This window comes from Panthera uncia (genome assembly GCF_023721935.1).
Source record: "Panthera uncia isolate 11264 chromosome A1 unlocalized genomic scaffold, Puncia_PCG_1.0 HiC_scaffold_17, whole genome shotgun sequence".
Classification (NCBI taxonomy): Eukaryota; Metazoa; Chordata; class Mammalia; order Carnivora; family Felidae; genus Panthera; species Panthera uncia.
In genome coordinates, this window is record NW_026057577.1 from 76,198,748 (window position 1) to 76,219,478 (window position 20,731).

The window sequence follows — 20,731 nt, forward strand, 5'->3', positions numbered from 1 at the left end:
TAAGCTTTTGAATCAAAAGGGGGGATGTGATAGTAGAAACAGATATATCCCAAAACAAAAATAAATCAAACCAGAAATCTTCCCAAAGAAAAAAGACATGCACTTACATTGAATAATCAAAGCAAATTATAAGAAAACAGTATCATCACTGTGGTGTGTGTGTATATATATATATATATATATATATACCATAGAATATCACTTAGCTACAAAAATATAATAAAATCTTGCCATTTGTGACAACATAGCTAAACCCAGAGGGTATTATACTATGTGAAATAAGTCAGCTAGAGAAAGACAAAACCCAAATGGTAACAAAACAAATGAACAAACAAAACAGAAACAGAAACAGAAACAGACTCATATATAGAAAAAATAAATTGCTAGTTACCAGAGCAGGGCGATGTTGGAGGGCCAGGTAAAATAGTTGAAGTTAAGGGGCACAAACTTACTATTATAAAATAAAAGGGATGTGATGTACAGCATAGGGGATAAAGTCAATAATGTTGTGATAACTTTGTATGGATACAGATGGTATCTAGACTTGCCATGAGGAACATTTCATAATTTATGAAAACGTCATATCACTGTAATGTATACCTGAAACTAATAGAATATTGTATGTCAATTATACTTTGATAAAAACAAATATCCTCTCCTTGTAAAAACATAGAGAAAATTTTTCTCAAGGAAGCAGAATACTTAATCCTATAATACTGTGCAAGCATGTTTTTATAGCACATTGCTAAATCTATTCATAAGAATGTAGTACAGGTCAATCTTGATTAAATATAGAAATCATCTGACAAAAGCAGTAAATCAATTAAAATAAAAGATAGCTAACAGTAGAATAATTATGAATTGGTTTCATGCTTCAAAAGACAGCATACAGAACATATCCAATTTGATTACATCTATAAAACCTTCATTTCCATCAGCTGAATGTTTTTGTGGAAACACTAAAATCCGATCATTTTGTGCACACTAGTACTTAGCGTGATCATTTGTGTAAGTAGTAACATGGTGTTTTTCATGTCATTTGCATTCATACAATAACTTTGCATGTAATTACTTATTTTGATCAAAGGTTTCCAACTGTTAACTATGTTATAATAACCAGAATGCATGTGCTTAGCTATCACCTCTATTAAATTAAGCCTGTTGGCTTGCTCTGATTGTTCTTTGGAGGTCATAATTCCTAATGTTTCTGAATAACCAGTTAAAATTATATTTTCTGTTTGTATGTTTGTCAGAAAGGATAGATTGATACAGCATGGATTAGTCAGGACCCACAGGAGTCCTGTCACTTGAAGAGCCATAATATGACTTTCAAGCAGTTGTGGCTTTTGAGTAGTGACTGAGCAGGTATAGACATCACAAATGATACTAGGAGTTACTGGTTATACAACAGTGCTTTACAAGGTTCTTGTAGCTATACTCATTCATATTTTGAAAATGTATATGCATTTACTAAGTAAAAATCAGAGCACACTGGATTTATGTGATGTCACAGGAATTCAGTGAATAAACGTTTTGGTAATAAAGTTTCAAAAAAGGAGGTTAAACAAAGTCATATAAATAAATTGACCACTGTTCAGAGTCAATACATGAAAATAACCTTAAATCTGTATTAGTCAGGGTTTTGCAGAGAGACACAACCACATAAAATTGTGCGCATTTTTTGTACACACACACACATATACTAATATACATACATATATGTACAAATATATATATATGTACACATTATATATACACAATATACACAGAGAAAGAGAGAGAGAAACATTTATTATAAGGGATTGGCTCACATGTTTATGGAGACTGGCAAATTCACATCTGAAGTGTGGTCTGGCAGGCTTGAGATCCAAGACAGCCGATAGTGCAGATGAAATCTAAAGGCAGTCAAGTGGAGAATTCTTGGGGAGGGTCATTCTTTTTGTTCTGTTCAGGCTTTCAACTTATTGGATGAGGTCCATTCATGTTATAAGGGTGATGTGCTTTACATTACCAACGAAAATGTTATTCAGTTAATCTAATCCAAAAATACCCTTGCACAAACTCCCAGAATAATGTATGACCAAGTATCGGTATACCCATGGTCCAGTCACGTTAGCACATACAATTAACAATCATGATCTGGAGCACCTGGGTGGCTTAGTCGGTTAAGCATACAGGTTCGGCTCAGGTTGTAATCTCACCATTCGTGAGTTTGAGCCCATGTCAGGCCCTGTGCTGACAGCTCGGAACCTGGAGCCTGCTTCGGATTCTGTGTCTCCCTCTCTCTCAGCCCCTCACCTGCTCACACTCTGTCTGTCTTTCTCTTTCTCAAAAATAAATAAAAACTTAAAAAATGTTTTAAAAATAAAAATAAAAACAATTAATCATCATAATCTACTGAAGAGAGATAAAAAATGCCCTGTTTCCCAGGTTTGTTTGGCTAAAGAAATCTTTCTTTCTTTTTTTATTAAAATTTTTAAATTAATTTTTAAAATTTTAATGCTTATTTTTGAGAGTAAAAGAGAGACAGAGCACAAGTGGGGAGGGGTAGAGAGAGAGAGGGAGTCACAGGATCTGAGGCAGACTCCAGGCTCTGAGCTGTCAGCACAGAACCCAATATGGGACTCAAACCCACAGAGATCATGACCTGAGCTGAAGTCAGACACTTACCCAACTGAGCCACCCAGGAGCCCCAAGAAATCTTTCTTTAAATCAGCATACCATGATACATCGACTTCCCAAAATACAAATATTTGTACAATACATTTACCTGGTTTTGGTTGAGTGTATAGACTACATATATGCCCCTAGGGCTGCTATAACCAGCTGTTCACTTAAAACACCAGACATATATTCTCACAGTTCCAGAGGCTAGAATTTCAAATTTGAGGTGTCAGCAGATCTGTGCTCACTGTAAGACTCTCACTTCTTGCTTCTTCCTGGCTTTCTGCAGTAGCCATAGATTCCTAGCATTTCTTAGTTTGTAGCTGTATCACTCCAATTTCTGCCTCTGTCATTATGCATTGTGGTGACATCCATCTGCAGGCAGAAAAAAAATGTCAAATTACGAGATATTTATAAAATATCTATATATGTACATTGAAAGCTTTTGAAAAAATGAGTGATTGGTCCTTCTTTTTGGGACCCAGTGGGCCTCATTGGTCCCTCAGTATTCAGCATGACTATTATGTAAAGGAACTATGCTAGGTGTTTTCTTTATAAATAGCATTATGACCTATTTCCTTCTCAAATGTTTTTTAATGTTTATTTATTTCTGAGGGAGAGACAGGGTGTGGGTGGGGGAGGGGCAAAGAGAGAGGGAGACACAGAATCTGAAGCAGGCTCCAGGCTCCTAGCTGTCAGCACAGAGCCTGATGCAGGGCTCAAAGGCACCAATGCAAGATCATGACCTGAGCCGAAGTCACTCAACCGAATGAGCCACATAGGTGATCCCGACATATTTCCTTCTTCTTAGGAGCTCTTATTCTAGTGAAGAAGATGTATCAAATAAAAAATATAATGTGAATACTATCATCGTACAATGAGATACAAACTTCATTGGTCTACAGAGATACTACTGCACAATGAAGCTATTTGGCCTGAGCCAGGAAGGAGGAACCACTTGATTGCAGTTGGAAGGGGAGGCAAGAGTGAGAAAAAGAAGGGTGTATGTGTGTGTGTGTGTGTGTGTGTGTGTGTGTGGTGGGGGTGGGGGACAGTGTCTGCTAGTGGCAACAAGGATAGTGACACATAAATGTGGTGTTTGTTTTTGTTCCTAATAGCATTCTGAAAACAAGTTTACAGAATTTGATTGGATCACTTTTAAAACCTGATAGCTTTTTACTCAAACTTGTTCTCATCAGGAAGTAAAGGTCAATCTGTTCATGAAAACAAGAATTCAATCTACTCATTTTGTGCTATTGGATAAAAATAAATAAATGGACCATTAGGAAACAGTAAAGCAGGTTATATGCACGTCACTACTTACATAAGAATTTAAAAAATGACTTCAATAAATTTGGGAAAGAATGACTTAGTACAATCTTCACAGAACAGTGACATTTTCATATTCTGGCCAATTAAAGAAGGACAAAACAGAGTTGCTAGATGCCTCACAGGCCTGATTACAAGTAGCCAGAAGTCACAGTTAGATTGTATATTCTGAGAAGTCCTCAAACCACAAATGAAATGTTACAACACAATTATTTTAAATACTTTACAAAGCTTGCAAAAACCATCAAGAATATTCAACATTTTAAAATATAAATGAAATAAACAAAACAAATGTAAATGAAAGATAGAATACAAAATATAACAGAGTAATAATTTTATTTTTTCAAGTTTATTTTGAGAGAGAGAAAGAGAGACAGTAAGTAGGGAAGGGCAGAGAGGAAGAGAGAGAGAATATCAAGCAGGCTAATTTATCAGTGTAGAGCCTGATGAGGGGTTAGAACCCACTAACCATGAGATCATGACCAGAGCCAAAATCTAGAGTCGGACTCTCAACCGATTGAGCTACCCATATGCCCCCAGGGTAATAATTTTAGAATCAAAGGATATATACAAATGTCCACATCAGGGATTTTAAGCATTGGACACCAATGGCCAGGCAAAGAATGGGAGAAGAGGGTTCAATAATCTGGGGAGTTAAAATGGAGACTGGCATAAACTGGGATCCTGAGTTTGAATTATCAATGACAAGGTGATCTAGATAAGTTTCTCCTGCCAGCAAAGGAAGCCCACAGATAGACATCTTTGTCTGCTTTAGATCTAGTGGAAAAACTTACCCATTTAACAACTATTCAATGTCTACTATGTGACATGCAATTTTTTCTAAGTGTTTAAGATACATTACTGACCCCTCAAAACAGACTAAGATTTCTGTCATTGTGGTAACGAGGTCCTGAAAGGGACAGAAAAGGTATTAGATGGTATAATGTACCTGGATTCCTTCTCTTTGGGACTCAGATACTCTTTCTGCCAGGAGTGTTGCCTGCTGGTTACCAACTGTTTGAACCTGCTGTAGCAACTGCTCTTGGTCAAAAGTAATTGCTTTGGCCAAGCATGTCCTTCCCCTTGAGGCATCCTGCATCTAATGACAGGTATTATAGGAATACAAAGGTTCAGCTTCCTGGCCTCAGTTGGAAGAAAACTGAAGGAAGGTCCCTGTCTAACATCTCATAAAATCACCTGAAGACTTTGTTGAAATTCCATAAAAATTGAATTTCTGTTTTTCCCTAATTTTTCTTTTATCTCTCCTTTATAAGTATTGTTGGTTCCCAATAAACTTACTGCCCACAAATCTCCATCTCAAAGCTTCTACCTTAGGAAAGCAGACCTAAGACTGTTGGTGCCAGGATTAATAAAGAAAGATGACTCTAAATTAAATTCTTGTTGTTTGGGGCATGTGGGTGGCTCAGATGGTTAAGTGTCTAAATTCGGTTCAGGTCATGATCTCACAGCTTGTGGGTTGGAACCCTGCATGGGCTCTGTGCTGACAGCTCAGAGCCTGGAGCCTGCATTGGATTCTGTGTCTCCCTCCCTCTGCCCCTTCCCCACTCATACTCTGTCTCTCTTTCTCTCTCAAGAATAAATAAACATTAAAATTAATTTAAGGTTTGTTATTTGATCAACCTGCCAACCAGATGGCAATGTGGAGCCTTATGGTTTGTAAGTTTGTAAGATACATACATACGTACATACTCACTACTGGGTTAAGTATCATATCATGACTATGAGATGTATATAATAAAGATAACTATTTTAAAAATTATATGTAGAGAAAAGATTGACAGGAAATATTATAAAATGATATTGGTTTTATTTCATTTGAATGAGATATAATTTCTCTTATTTCCATTCATTTTCCATTCTTTATTTTTAATTTTTTTTGTTATATTTATTTTTGAGAGAGAGAGAGAGAGAGAGAAAGAGCATGAGCAGGGGAGGAGCAGAGAGAGGGACACAGATTCCAAAGCAGTCTCCAGGCTCTGAGCTGTCAGCACAGAGCCTGACACGGGGCTCGAACTCACAAGCTGTGAAGTCATGACCTGAGCCGAAATCAGATGCTCAACCAACTGAGCCACCCAGGTGCCCCTCCATTCTTTATTTTTTAATCAGAAAATACATAAACTAAACTAATAAATTGAACTAAATATTAAAATTCAAGCTTATTTTTTAATGTTTCTTATTTTTGAGAGAGAGAGTGCACATGCACATGCACTTGCTCACGAATGGGGCGAGTGGGGGAGGGGCAAAGAGAGAAGGAGACAGCATCTAAGAGGGCTCTGCCCTGACAGTGGAGAACCCTTGTGTGTGTGTAAGAGGGGGGGAGCGGGTTTGGGCTGGAACTCACGAAGTGAACTGTGAGATGATGACCTGAGCAGAATTTGGACACTTAGCTGACTGGCCACCCAGGGACCCCTTAAAACTCAAGTTTATTAATATTGTTAAATTTACTATCACTGTTATCAGCATGCAACAGATTTTAGAGAGTAAATGCCCATCGAATGTCATACACCTTTAAATTTATCTCTAGTGAAGATTCTTCAATTTTATTAAGCATTAAAATGCACATTTAATGCCACAGATCTAGATTTTATAAAACTTTTTATTATTGTTCTATTGATTTTTGAGAGAGAGAGAGAGAGAGAGAGAGAGAGAGAGAGAGAATGAGCAGGGAGGGGCAGAGAGAGACAGGGAGACACAGAATCTGAAGTAGGTTCCAGGCGCTGAGCTGTCAGCACAGAGCCTGACGTGGGGCTCGAACCCACAAACCACCAGATCATGACCTGAGCCAATGTTGTACACTTAATGGATTGAGCTACACAGGTGTCCCTAGATTTAATAACTTTTTATATATTTTCATATTTTATAATCATGTGATATGTCTAGCCACAAAGAGCTGCACTGGTATCATGAAAACAGCCATTTCATCTACTTTCTAGTTTATGATGAGTAAATCACACTTTTTCTATGCATTTCCCTCTAGATGTTCTGCATTTTTTGTGTGACACAATCACTGGCTAAGGGTAACAATTACCAATCAATAATCTCCTTCCCTAGTCCCCTCTCCACATCATCCCAGTCCTCCTGTAGCATAAAATTACATTTTCTGCACTAAAGATTATCAATAACCTCCTAATTGACAAAAGCAGCATCTTCTTTTATGCTCTTAGATTACTTGATAGAGTATCTCAACCTTGACGACCCTTCATTGTGTGGACTGTTTGTTATGTTTTGTTGTGACCTAATAGCCTCTTTTATGCTGTCTTCTAAAATCAGACTCAACTCTCATATCCATGATAATTAATTCCTCCTTTAAAGGCTTAGCTAGTATTTTCTCTTCCTTTCATTTCTATTGCCAGTTCTCCAGAAAAGTACATTCATCATCTTCCCACAGGCTAATTCAATATCATTCTGTTATACTTCTTTTCCATCTTGCCTTCCACACACCAGATCATTTACCACTGCTGCTGCCAGACTAATATTTCAAAACTGCAGTTCTGTTCCTAGCAGTCCCTTCCTCAAACAATTCACTGGCTTATTCATAGGATTTGTAGTTCTTCAATGTATAGCCCAATTTGCTTTCTACTTCCCTTATACATAATGATCTTCAGCTTTGTTGTCTGCTTCCTCCCTCAGAATATTTCAGGTACCCCATGAGTTTACTCCTAACAAGGAGCTGGCATCTCCTTTCTTCTCTAGGTGAATTCCTCAAAGATCTTGTTTAAATATTACTTGCCCTATGATGCCTTTCTTGATAATCCCTGGATACCAACTATGCACATGGATCATTATTTCTGCTCATTCTACCAGGACCTTTGCAATTCCAAATTTCCCTGCCTGCGGTGATATTCTCTAAATGTTTTCAGGGCTGGATTTTCCTTGGTCTTCATGTCTTGGCTCAGGATGTCATCTCCTCATGGATATCTTCCTTGCCTTAAACCAGAATAATCATCATAACACTTGTCATTGTCTAAAATATCTCTATGTTGTGTTTATTCCCCTTTTATTTTTACTAGTGTCAACTCTATGGAAACAGGACTCTTTTTATGTTTGTTGTATCAACATAATTTTTGAGATCAGTTTTAGGTTCACGGCAAACCTAGGGGGAAGGTATATATAATCTCCTGACCACACACATGCATAGCCTTCTCCATCAATATCCCCCACCAGAGAAAATACTAACTCTCAAAAATAAGCCTAAGTTTTAGCTCAATATATATAGCAATTTTATTATAAAACTATTTTAAATGTTTGGACTCAAACCTATGATAACAATTATAAGACGTTTTATTTTAGCATTCATACTATCCATCAGGTTCAAAAACAAAGAACAAAAATTTCAACAAGTCCACTTCCAGATATTTCCTTCAAACTGAAAGTGAAATATATAGCAACATTTAAAGAAAAACTCTCCTCATGGAATAGCGCTGAATGGTACCATGCCCTTCTTTCTTGGAGATATAGACCCTTAAAATAATTGAGTTTTACCAAAGACATCCAGAAGTTTCTCTAAATATACTAGAGTGGGATCATTGTGACACAATAACATATGCCACAAACTACCAAAGGCTGTAAAATGTGCCACCAGTATAAATTGTTTTAAAAACAGAGTTGGGCAAGTATTTGGAGAAAAGAAATATTGAAGGGCAGACCCGCTAAATCAAAAGGAAGCGATGGGCAATAAATGCCAAGCTACTGAGTTCTTGTAAGATTTACTGCAAATTCTTACTGTGCAGTAGCCTCATTTTTTTTTCCTGTGAAGAAAATGAAGTTATTATAAGGTATCATGCCAAATCTCATGAAATGTCATGATATGGCACTAAAAAATGATCACTTTTTGCATGGAGCTCCTGAGAATGGTCTTATTAATGGCTGTAGCATTAAAACACCCCAGTGAACTACAGCTATTTTTAGAAAAAAAAAATTGTTGACTAATTTCATATTATTTAATTGCTTAATATAGGACATTTTGTTATTTCCTATTTTTGATATTAAAATTTATTTGAAAGTCTTCCTCTGATGTGTCATTGTTTATAGAAACTAACCTGTTATTTTTTGATGAGGAAGATACTGACTCTTTCCTAAACAGGGCATGTACTAAGCCTTGTTATTCCAGTGAATGATAGGCACTTCAGTTTTAGTCACTTTCCTTGACCCTGTATTACTAAATATATTTATTTATATTGACTGACAAGTGAGATTTGCTTGACAAAATTAAACTTCCTGGCCTATGCAGAGATGTGGCCCATGGCAAAGATGTTATAAATACTATAACAACTCCACCTAAAAACATTCAGTCAGATTCAATAAGGCTACAACTGAATTCTCTAAGCCACCAATACACATTCTTTCTGCAAACCTCTTGTATTGAATCATTCCATAATCTTTTTCTCAAACTGTAAAATTTAGAATCAACCTTGGATGGTCTTCTCCCTCACACCTACTGTAATGTCCCACCACTGAAATCTCCCTGGACTGACTGTCATGTTTCTGGGTATTAGAAAGGCTATCAACACTCAGTCTTCAGCTGTTGGCCCCTTCAGGGATTGTCTTGACTTCAGTGGACTACCTCAGCCAAAGTCACGCTGCTGGTGGTGAGACCCACATCCAAGGATTAAATGCATAGGCAGTATAGAAGCTCACTCATTGAGCCCAATGCAGGACATCCTGACCAGTTATTTCAGCCTCAGGAAACTCTTTTTGATCTGTTGAATCTCTTTGGACTAAATCACAGCTGGATTTCTCCCTCTGCCCATCCTTATTTCCTCTTTCCCTTTTCTAAAGGTATTGATACCATTTGATCCTTAATAAACATCCTGAATGATAAACTGTCTCAAAGTCTGCTTCTCAAAGAATCCTATTTGCAATACTCTCATGCATTACCCCTTAAGTATTTCAGCTGTACCTCTAATTATGTAAAAAAAATCATCTAGTTTTATAGCCTCTATTGATCCTGCCTCATTATCATTTTTATCATTGAATAGGAGGTCAGAGAGACCTCCTAACTGAGGTTGCCTTTTCTAGTCCTGTACCCTTTAAGTACATACCCCACACAACTAGAAAGAGCTTTAAGGCAAAATAAATTGTCTCTTTTTATTCCCTCAGTGACCACTCAACAACTACAGAATAATGTTTAATCTCCTCAAAATTTCATGCCCAGTCTTCTCTTTTTAAGACATTGCCTACTTTCCCAGACTTAATATCTTTTATTCAAACTTGCACACCCTGGAATTCAGCTTTGCTAAGTGTCTGTTCTTCCCTTAATGACTGCTTCCTCAATATTTGCATTGTTGTCTCTTCCTGGAACATCATTCTTTGTCTTGTTATTTTGCCTTCCCAGATACCACTAAAGCCATATTTTCTCTGTCATGCCTTTTCGAATTAAACCCTGTCTGACTTCCCAGAGTGAGTTGGGTGTCTTCTCTTCTCTGCTTCCACAACTCTCTCTCTATACACACACACACACACACACACACACACACACGTATATATATCAGAAGACATTGTCATGTTGTTGTATAACTTTATCCATCCATTGCATTTATTAGAATTTGGTTTTCTGATAGGAGTGAATTCCTTTGCATCTCTATCAAAGGCATTCGCAGATAGGTGTTTTCCAATTTATGTAGGCCCCGAATGACTAATGAACACATTAAACGATCCTTTTCTTCAGTTGAAAATAATTATGGTTAGTAGAGAAACAATGCAATATTGATGTATATGGCCCTTCATTTGTCCAGTAAATTTTACAGTCATCTGATAAATTTTACGGCTGAAGACCCTATGAAGTGGACAATTGTCTACAGGATTTTTATGTTCAAATAATGACTAAAAGAGGGTTAAAGAATGTAATATTTAGTCTGGTATGATTTGTAATACTGCTATGATCTTTTTACAAAAATTTGGCATTAACATGGGAAAAAAGAAATGTTATAAACCAAAAAATATTTTTCCTCTCCTTAATATGAACTAATGTAGCAAAAAGTCTATCAAATGGCATATATTGTGTGCCCAACATGTGCGGAATGGCTGAATTGAATATGATGTTCCACCTTTACATTTATATTACATGTATGCAACTTAAGCCAGAAAGTCACACTTCTTGCAACGTTTTACATATTTAAATACATACATATACATTTTACTATTGTACCCTTCTAAATTCAGAAAGGACAAATAAAAAGACAAACTACAATTTCTCTGGTTTTTCCTATTTTTTTCAAGTTTTTTTTTTTTTTTTTTTTTTTTTCCCATCTTATCTTTAAATTAACTTGTAGGGTCTAAATCAATATCTTTCCAGGGCTTTTGTTACCTTATCTTGATTCGGTGTTTCTGAACTAATGATGAAAATGCAGTTTATGTTTAGATTTAGCTTTTCAATTTGAACCAAATGAAGGACAAACATGATTCTTCAGACTATCGTTTGCTTTTAAGCTTTCAAATCATCATTTTCTGTTTTAGTAACATAGCAATGTTGTTGTTCTTTTTCCTCTTATTATTATTTAGAACGTTTTAAGTAATTCTTTCCAGCATTATTGCTGCCCTTTGCAGATTCTCCTTGCAGGAAATTTAAACATTCAAAAAAAAAATCATTCTCCAAAAACTCTTGAGTTGTCTATAAATGTTAACCAGCACGATTTTCTGTGATTACTTGCATCAGACTCACTAAGAACATGTGGCATCCCTTCTATTCAAAGTCACACATTCTTTATAAAATAATATATAATTGTCTATAAGCCGTGACGACATTCTTTACAAAAGAATATGATTCTGCCTTCAGAAAAATAATAATTGTTATAATAATACAGAATATGATACTATTGTAATATTATCATATGATAATTATAATGAGTTTTTCTTCACTGGAAGAATAGATAATTTGGGATTTGAGAGGATTTTGTGTTTCACATAACTACTTTTTAGACTATCTTTTCAACTGTTCCTCATGCATTGTTTCACTTAGATCCTACCTATCTGGGTCACGCTATCTATTCACGGTCACCTTCTCCTTGGTTCATACTAAAGGCAGCATGCAGAACTGAATACACACGTTCCAGCAGCCTGACAGTGCACACTTGCAATGGTACTGCCATAACTTAGGTTTCTGCTACTGCAGCCTAAAATCACTTTAGCTTTTGAAGAATTATGCTGAAACATATGATTCATGTAGCCAACAGAACTTGTAGATATGAAATGCTTCCTATTCAAATACTCATATTTTCTTCCAGTATTGTTCACCCTTCTCTGACTCCCCTGATTCGTCACTTCTTTGTAAGTCTCTTTCATGCTTCTCCCATATTTGTTCCTTTGTGTCCTTCAGAAGCATATAAATGGCCTTTATGACACATTGTTTTTATGACACATGCTTTCAGGTTTTTTGTGATTGTTGTTGTTATTTTCTTTTGTTTTTCCCAAAGAAAGTTTGTGAAAGACAGCTGGTCCTTCACAGCTGGTCCATCATGTATATCCCTAAACACACACACACAAACTCACACCTTATGCAATAAATTGAGGGCTGTTTTATTAATTTTTTTCAGCATTTAATCAATGCCACGCACATACTTAATAGATCCTCAACTCATTTCTGCACTAGTTGCTCAAATTAAAAAATTAAAATCAACAAAAGATAGAAATATGACTTCACCAACTCCAAGACCAAATATTAACAATTAAAAATTGGATGAAACATAAATATTCAAAATTTTCAGAATTGAGAGAACAGAAAATCATAATGCCCAATGTAGTTAAACAAAAATATATAAACCATCTTAAATACCAGTTTTTAGATAACATTAAGTTACATAATGAAAAAAATCAAATCATAAGTTACATTTTAAAAGAAGGCTAAAAAATGTGTTTTGAGGTAGATTAGAGCTACAAATGCAACAATTTGGATGAATAGTTTCAAATCTCATTAATTCATAACTTTGGGTTTCTTTTCAAAGCTATATCTCCAAAAAATAAACAGTTTACAACTTTAGGAGATTCTTGGACACCTAGACTGCTTTTGGAAAAAACACCTTAGATTAAATGATGTTTTATTTGTCAAAGTTTTAAGACGTACAGATTAGCTGACGTACATACACCAACATTTAAGAGTGATGGTAAATGGTTGAGGAACTGATGAACATTTCCTAATGTTTTTTCTATGTCTATTTTAAACTTTATTTAATAAGGAGATAAATGCTTTAAACCAAAACCTCAGTAGCAACTATTTGAAAGCATATGAAAAATAGTACTTTAAAAATAAATCCTAAAACATTTTTTAAATTAGCCCAATGAGAGTTATGTATCAATTAATTTTAAGACACAGTAGTATAATGAATGACATTAATGAAAAAGTGAGTATCTTGCCATTTGCAACAACATGGGTGGGCCTAGAGGGTATTATGCTAAGAGAAATGGGTCAGATAAAGAAAAATATTTTCTGATTTCACTTATATGTGGACTCTAAGAAGGAAAACAAATGAATACAAAGACAAACAAAAAGAAGAAACAGACCCATAAATACAAATTGATGGTTGTCAAGGGGGAGGGGATGAGCAAAATAGATAAAGAAGAGTGACAGATACAGACTTTCAGTTATGAAATGAGTAGGTCATGAAAACAAAAAGCACATCAAAGGGAATATAGTTATTGGTATTGTAATAGCATTGTATGGTGACAGATGGCAGCTGCACTTGTGTGTGGTGACTTGTGCATAATGTGTAGACTTGTCACATTACTATGTTGTACAACTGAAATTAATGTAACCTTGTATGTCAACTATATTCCTGTAATTTTTTTCAAAACAGTACTCAGTGGCCACATGAGATAGTATAAGACACTTACCAGAATGATGAAAACAAAGATTAGCAATGTCATGTAGAGTGATTAAAAAAACAGTTACACTAAGGCAATTAAATTATAAACATTAATGAGAATGAATGAGTAAACTTTTTCACAATCAACGAATGACATCAGTGAATCTCACAAATATAAATTTAACTGAAAACAGTCAGACGGATAAATGATGTAAAACTGGTAAGTGTAAACAATGGTGATAGAAGTCAGGATACAGGGTCATTCAGGGAAGAGCAATCAGTGGAAAGGCATAAGAAGGAGCATCTGGTCACATCTTTTATGTATTTATTATCAAGCTGTGGTTCCAGGAGCAATCACTTTGAGAAAACCCATTGTGCTCAACATTTGTGATTTGTGTATTTTTCTGCATGTGTGCTATACTCCAGAATTTTACCTTTTTAAAAAGGGACTATGTTAGATAGAATAAGAAACTATTTTAGTATTTTATAGGTTGGAAAAGGAGCCACAGTTGATCTTTGTTTAAGATTAGGGTTAGATAGAGGTAAGTTCAATTTCTAAACAATTCCTAGAAGGGTATCCTACTTCTTACACAGAGAAAAGAGAGGGGATGGGGTGAAAATTCATGTGACTTAAAAGGTGGATTCATGATTTTTGTAACTGTATTTTATATGCATGCTTACCAATTTTTCCTCATTTCTAAATGTAAGTAGAAAGTGAATTCATTCTCAGAATATCTGAGAACTAGAGTATATTGAAGTTGGAGTGACATCCTCTTGGATTAGAAACATATTTACCAAAATACGTTCACAGACCAAAAATATCATTGTGAAAAATATAATAAAATTTGAGTTTTTATTTGTGACAAAGCCAGGGATTTGAAAAATTAATATCCTCTGGTTTTGTTCCAATTAAAATATCTGATTTAGGAAATTATTTTAATCCAGATTATATTTTCATGTACATTGGTCTAAAGTCCAAGCACAAGTTAATAGGAAATAAGTGATTGGTTAATTAAGCCCAGCGCAAAAATGGAAGTGATTCTTTTTTCGCAAAATAGGGAAGTGAGAAAGAAATGACATTGCATTAAAAAAAGAAATAATTTCATCCAAGAAAGTGTATGTTATTACTTGTTTTTGGTTGGTGTTTTCACTAACATATAGGGTCAGGATATAACTTAGGGTGGGCCAGACAAGTAAAGTTTTTTCTTATTTCACTTGATCTGAAGCAGATTCAGATTATGAAGTCCCTGGAGAATGTGAAAAGAACAGAAATACAAAATATAAGCCAGTAGAGAGAAATTGAAGATCCCCAGGGGCTTCAGTAATTTAAGTGGGCAAAAGGTATTCCTGAACTCAGATTCAGGTTAAGGATTTCAACTTCCCTGTATCATTTACTGGTTTTTAGTCTGCTTTATGGAAAATGCTATCAAACTTCGATTTCTACTATCTTAGAATCAGGGAATTTTCAGAAATATTTATTTCAGACAATGCCAGGATTCTGGGTAGGGGGAAAGAGAATGGAAAATAGACCACCAAAGACAGCATTTAAGACTTCTAGTTAGACATGGAACTCACAGAAATGAAAGCATTTGGAGTTTAGAGATGAGGTTCTAATACGTCTTTTTACATAACCATGAATGCACAGAAAACAATGATCAGTTTTAAGTGAAGGATAATAGGCAGCAATTTCACGCTGATGGTATGCAGTTGACTTTTTAAAATAAATTTGGATTCATTTAATTCTGTGTTTGGTATGTGTTACTGGTGCAACTGTCCACAGCTTATGAAAGGCAATAAGGCGTTTATCAACTGTGACTGTTAGTAAAAATATTCACGATAGAAAATAAGAACAGTTATTTTTTAAAAAGCACACACAATACTTGCTAATACAGAGAACATACATTATGTACCATTATTTTTAAATTTGCAATATAGAATTACCTATGTAATGAAATAATACTCTTCAGTGGGCCTGACAATACATTTCTCTTGTGCTGCAGTGTTCACAGATTTTTGAACCAAACTCTCCACACATCTGAGGTATTTGGCCTTTAAAGTGCGTTCACCTCTGTCCATTACTTCTAAACTCAGTCATGATGAGAGGCAAAATACATTTTGAAGGAACACAATGTAATTCATTACCAATTGCAATTGTTCCTGGTCTAGAAATCCAGTTGTGGTACTTGAAGATCAAAAAAGCAATAGCACAGCAGCACGACACAGACTCTGAACTCCAAAGCTCAACAGCCAGATTTCAAACTCCTAGCTCCTCTGTCACTAGCTGTGTGACCCTGGGCAAATCACTTAATGCCTCCATACCTTAGTTTTCTCATTATAAAATAGGGGTATTAATAATAATCCTACCTCATAGGGTAGGATGAAATGGATTCTCAGTTGCAAGTGCTTAGAATCAAATCTGGCAAACTTAAGAGTATCATATTCATAAATCTAAAACATTAGCACATGACTCCAGTCCCCACTTTCTTCAACTCAATACATTTCAGGCCAGAATCACTGCCCTGGTGACTGTCTGCTTTTTCAAGAGCTGCAATTATTTTCCTCTAACTCTAAATGGGAAGGCCAGGCTCCACTACGGTGCTCATGACATGCACAATTGCTCACTAAATGCTTCTTGGGTCCTATTACACTCTGTCATCATGTTCTTCCTGTCTTTTAGGAATTCTATTACCCCTTTTTGAATCTCCCATATGTTTTCTGATTTGCATGATTTATTGATCTATTATGTATTTTATGCTGCCAAGTGAATCAATCTATCGATCTATCTACAGTCATTTTTTGACCGCTCTCTCCACGACAACTACAGTGCTAACTGCTTTTCTCCTGTTTAACCCTCACAATAGCATTTAGGGGGTAGAACCCATCATTATTCATATTTTTCAAGTGAGAAAAGTAAGACTCACAGTCCAAAGTTACATACCACAGGTTAAGCAGAGTTCACATATGAACACATTTGGAGACTATGATGTCAAGTTTTCCCTGGCAGAGGGAAAGGAGTAAATCAAAAAGAGAGGCAGGTATCTTCGGGGTCTGTGATTCTCTTTATAGAAATGCTGTCCTCTGTTGCTTTATTTATTTATTCTTCCTCTCCTCCTCATTTCAACATGAATATCATAGCAATCTTACGTTGGGGAAAACCAAGCTAGCATCTCTCATTTTGTTACCACCAAACTTAACTTTCCAATTCCTGTAACTATGCTGAAGGATGTTAGCAGATAGATATGGTTAAATAATTAATTCAGCCTATGGGGTGCCTAGGTGGCTCAGTTGGTTAAGCGTCCAACTTTGGCTCAGGTCATGATCTCACAGTTGGTGGGTTTGAGCCCCACATTGGGCTCTATGCTGATTGCCAGAGCCTGGAGCCAGTTTTGGATTCTGTGTCTCTCTCTCTGCCCCTCCTGGCTCACACTCTGTCTCTGTGTGTGTCTCTCTCTCTCAAAAATAAATAGACAATAAAAAAATTTAAAAAATAATTGATTCATCCTCCATTAATATGACATATTATTGAATGCCAGGAATTGTTTAAAATGTAGGGATATAGCAGTGAATAAAACAATAACAATAAAAAAACCAAAGTCCTTGTAACAAAAGGAACAGACTGTATATCGATATATAGATTGTGTACATATGTACACATAGTATAATATCAGTTACAGGCATTATATTCTTTTAAAAACTACCTTACATAGTAATTGACATTTTATATACTTTTTAAAAATTATTAATTGCCATGATGACATGTAAATAATTACAAGGTAATTATAGTATGCTTTGAAGCTTCAAAACATTGCTCACGATTCATTGGCTCTATTATTATACAGATACAAGAGATTATCTTATCAGAATCACTGTACAAAGATGGTCACATGTAATCATAATCATGATCCACAGAGAAATTTCATAGTTACTTCAAGTATGAAAATGTGTTAAATAAAAATAGAATAACAAGTAATGAACTAGTTGCAGATCTAAATTGTGCTGGTGTCTTAGATGGTGGCCCAGAAAGCCACCTAGACAAAGTAATTAATATGCTTATATATAGCTTTCTGTCAATTGAAAGAATTTACCATTCTATTTCTGAGGTAAACTGGCAAAGGCTGCTTGAATAATTCCAAAGTAATATTAAAAAAAAAAACATTTTTCTTGTCATAAGTATATTTAAGATTCTTGAATTGCCCCTTTATATATATGTTTGTTGTATCCTAGACCTATTAAAAAGGAAAAATATTTATCCAACTCTCAACTAAACGTGTAGGCTAAAACTTGTATATTAGGAATTCAATTTGTTTTGTTTTTTTTTATTTTAAAAAATTAATGTATATTTCTGAGAGAGAGACAGACAGAGCAAGAGTTGGGGAGGGGGAGAAAGAGAGAGAGACACAGGATCTGAAGCAGGATCCAGGCTCCAATCTATCAGCACAGAGCCCGACGCGGGGCTTGAACCGACAAACTGTGAGATCGTGACCTGAGCCGAAGTTGGACGCTTAACCGACCACTGGCCACCCAGGTGTCCCCAATTTGTTTTCTTAATACTTATAACATAAATTCCTAAAAATGTATAACCAGAACTACAACTTAAGCATCACTGTATTTTGACATAAAGAATATTTTTTAAAAGACTTTTTATTTGCATTTGACCAATTAAATGTTTTTAATTATTGTTGCTTAAATAATGGATTGTATGGATATTGATATGTAAAGTCCATCTTAGCTCACGTGACAAAGAGAAGAGTAGTATTTGTAGATGTAGACTATAACATGTTATTCAGAAAACAGGAATAACCGCTACGTCAGGATGTAGAGGAGGCAATGTAATCCAAATTCTCAAAAAGAAAGAGAATACAAAGAAAAAGAAGCAGTATCAATAGGTTATCAAAGATACATACCAGAAAAGAGTATTCTTAATCTTCTCATATGCCCCTCTTTAATATGAAAATGGGTTGAAATGCTATAAATTCAGTGTTTTGTATTTATGCCCAAAAAGGAAATTACATTAAATTACATATATCCAAGTAAAATAGCCCAAGAAGGGAGGAGGAATTTGTCCAATTTGTCATATAAGTTCAGAATTCACAGCCTCAAATCAAAGTGAATCAAAACACTAATCCTTGTAACTTGAATTTTGTATAAATATTCATAGAAATTCACTCTATCTTAAAAAAGTTAAAAAAAAAGAAATTCACTCTATCTTGCAGATTTTAAGTTTTCATTTAGATATTTTCATTAATCTCAGCCCAAATCACTGAGATCTGTTAGTTCTAACCAAGCAACATGGGATGCTTAAAAAACAAATATAACGAAACAAACATAAGTGACTTATAGCAACCTAATATACAACAATATAATTAAAAATTTCCAAGGCCATTTTATTATAGTGTAATAAGCAACCTATAAATGATACAAGTTAAAGTTTTTAGATTTCTGACATTGTGTTTTGTTTTTTGTTGTTGTTTTTGTTTTTTGAGAGAGAGAGCAGGGTAGGGGCAGGAGAGGGAGATTCTTAAGGAAGCTCGATGCCCAGCATAGAGCTAACGTGGGACTTGATCACATGACCTGAGATCATGACCTGAACTGAAATCAAGGGTTGGATTCTTAACCAACTGAGCTACCCAGGTGCCCCTCACATGTTTTTATCAAATATCTCATTTTATTTACCATGTCGCATTGGATGTTTTAAGAAGATATTTATGGAAGAATTTGCTTGATTTTTCCAGCAGGAATTTTATATTACTAAGTCTTGTTTACAGCTAAGTATTATACTTTCTGACCTTTCTAAATGATAATTTTAAACAAATCAGCTTGCTTTCTTTTTTTAAGTTTATTTACTTAATTTGAGAGAGAGAGAGAGAGAGAGAGAGGCAGGGAGAGAGAATCCCAAGCAGACTCTGTGCTATCAGTGCAGAGCCCAACATGGGGCTCAAACTCACGAACCATGAGATCATGACCTGAGCTGAAATTAAAAGCCAGACACTTAATCAACTGAGCCACTCACGCATCCAACAGATCAGCTTTCTAAACTGTCATACATTTTGAAGTCCTTAGGATACAGTTGCTTGCAAGGAAAGAGATTTTGTACATGCAGTTCATAGCATACTTACTCACCATTTAAAAACTTGAGTGAGACATTCCCAACACCCTGGTTTATATCCTTTTTAATAACTTTCCTATATCCCTACATTATTTTAGCTAATTTTTCAGGAAACCTTGGCAATGACAGCCTTTTTTTTTTCTTCTTAAGTCCACTATCATTCTGCTCCACTATCATTGTCCTACTATTTCTAAAGTCTTTGGCATATATTCCATATTCTTTGTTTTTGTACACCTCTTATCCCTGAAAATATACAAGATTTTACTTTTTACAAAATTCCTAAAGGAGAGAGCCTTTTGAAAAAGAAACCGGGTCCTTTTTCCTTTTTATCAAGGAGGCTGTGGAGGTAAGCGAAGGGGGTAAAAGGAAAAACGCTTGCAGACGTTCTGAATGCCCAGTGCTGCTGACCATCACTGTTCCTGTACAGCTCAGTTACATCCCTTGGGATTTAACTGAGAATATTCAATGGCAGCTATGATACAGTAACACAAAAATCTACACACAACTGTCAGACTTTTCACATAACTCCAGTTCAACAAGCCAATGGAAAAAAAGACAAGAAGATTTTTACCTTTTCTGTTTCCTCAGGCCTTTTTGTGAGCTTGGCCCAACTCAACTGGGTTAGAAATCTTACCCGGCTCTTTCTAATTTTCCCACAGTGGAAGCCAAGAGTGAGGAAAGTGTTGAAATCCAGAACTTTTGTCTGGATTCCCCAGGTTCTTTGATTTGTACCTCTTTCCTAGGGACAGTTCCTGTTTGAAGCATTTATTTATACCAAGATTTGCACTCTTGCATCTGGATCTTTAATAAAAGA